Raw genomic sequence first — 2500 nt, 5'->3', positions numbered from 1 at the left:
AATCAAACTTATACCTTCTCCATTCCAGGCTGCTCATTTCTGTCCCTCTAATCAAACGTATACCTTCTTCATTCCAGGCTATTCATTTGTTTCTCTAATCAAACTTATACCTTCCCCACTCCAGGCTGCTCATATTTGTCTCTCTAATCTAAGTTATACCTTTTCCATTCCAGGCTGCTCATTTCTGTCTCTCTAATCAAACTTATACCTTCTTCATTCCATGCTATTCATTTTTTCTCTAATCAAACTTATACCTTCTCCACTCCAGGCTGCTCATTTCCGTCCCTCTAATCAAAGTTATACCTTCTTCATTCCAGGCTGCTCATTTCTGCCCCTTTAATCAAACTTATACCTTGTCTATCCAGGCATTTTATTTCTATCCCTCTAATCAAACTTATACCTACTCCATTCCAGGCTGCTTATTTCTGTCCCATTAATCAAACTTATACCTTTTCCGATCCAGGCTGCTCCTTTCTGTCCCTCTAATCAAATATATACTTTCTCTATTCTAGACTGCATATTTCTGTCCCTCTAATCAAACTTATACCTCTTCCATTCCAGGCTGCTCACTTCTGTCCCTCTAATCAAACTTATACCTTCTTCATTCCAGGCTATTCATTTGTTTCTCAAATCAAACTTAAACCTTCCCCACTCCAGGCTGCTAATGTTTGTCCCTCTAATCAAAGTAATACCTTCTCCATTCCAGGCTGCTTATTTCTTCCCCTTTAATCAAACTCATACTTTCTCCATTCCAGTCTACTCATTTCTGTTTTTCTAATTAAACTCATACTTTCTCCATTCCAAGCTGTTCATCACTTAACTTCTAATCAAACTTATACTTTCTCCATTCCAGAATGCTTATTCCTCTCTAACGTCACCCCAACACTAGACCTTCAACGTCTAGACAGCAAGGTTGATTATGCCCTACAACTTGAAACTAACAGGGCCTCCTCAGTTCGACTACAGGCCGATCGGATCTGCACTATACCATCTGGCATTCTCTATAGCTTCACCTTCATTATCGAAAACCAGGATGCTTTTCTGAAGTTCCAGTTCATTGAATCAATGGTGAACGAAACATCTGATGTAAAGGAGATAGAGATACGTCCACAATCCTGTCAGTTTTCCGTCCAAAAGCCAGTGGAGGTCTTCAATGGTTATGGATTCATTTTGTGTCGAGGTGAGACATTGCTTAAATTGTTTTTTATATTTTTTATTTCATTGCATTGGCACTGATCATGTGTATATATGTCAGTCTCCAGGGCATTGTCCTGCTTGCAAGTGAAAGGTCCGTGTCCCTTACCTCTGACATTCATGACAACCTTTAAACCTTTAAATTGCGCCATTCAGCTTTTCCAACAAGGGTTGCATTTTTTTCTTCAATAGTAACAATGAAGACGACTTCATGGAATGTATATCTGATATGTGATATATGTAAGACTGTATTTTGAGTCTATTTTCAAACTGGTTTTTCCTTCATTTTAAGCACTTGTATTAATTACTGACATTAATGGTATTCTTAATATATTTTATTTCATCCTAATAATAGTTACTGATATTAGTTCTTATATTAATTACTGAAATTATTTGTTTTCTTAATATATTTTACATCTTAAATTTCGAGCATTTTTCTATTTATAATAGAAATTGATATCCAGTTTGTACAAAGTTTAATGAACAAATTTATAATGTCCCTTATTTCATAACTGATAAAATATTATCATGAAATATAAATTATAATGTATATAGATAAGCAAAGATAGATAGATAGATAGATATATATATAATTACATATACGTATATATATATATATATATATATATATATATACATATAAATAAATTTCTACCTCATACTTGGGATCGAACGCTAGCCCCTTTTAATGAAAGGCCAGTCGAAACCAACCATGCCACCAGAGGCCATAAAAGAAATCTGAACTTAACGCTACCCAGCAGTTCGAGGATTTACCTGGCGAGACATCAGTCTCTTACCAGCGAGTTTTACCCAATTTCCCGGCCCACCACGTGACACAATTGGTAGTAATTCATTCAAATTACTCCTAATGAGTCAATATGGATAAATATCAACACAACATCGTGTTCAAATAGAAATAAATTTCTACCTCATACTTGGGATCGAACACTAGCCCCTTCTAATGAAAGGCCAGGTCGAAACCAACCATGCCACGAGAGGCCATAAAAGAAATCGGAACCTAACACTACCCAGCAGTTCGAGGATTTACCTGCAGAGACATCAGTCTCTTACCAGCGAGTTTTACCTGATTTCCCGGCCCACCACGTAGCACAATTGGTAGTAAATCATTCAAATTACCCCTAAAGAGTCAATATGGATAAATATCAACACAACATCGTGTTCAAATAGAAATAAATTTCTACCTCATACTTGGGATCGAAAGCTAGCCCCTTCTAATGAAAGGCCAGGTCGAAACCAACCATGCCACGAGAGGCCATAAAAGAAATCGGAACCTAACGCTACCCAG

This window comes from Palaemon carinicauda, chromosome 19 (assembly GCF_036898095.1).
Source record: "Palaemon carinicauda isolate YSFRI2023 chromosome 19, ASM3689809v2, whole genome shotgun sequence".
Classification (NCBI taxonomy): Eukaryota; Metazoa; Arthropoda; class Malacostraca; order Decapoda; family Palaemonidae; genus Palaemon; species Palaemon carinicauda.
The sequence above is the reverse complement of the archived record's forward strand: the minus strand, read 5'-3'. Positions refer to the sequence as shown.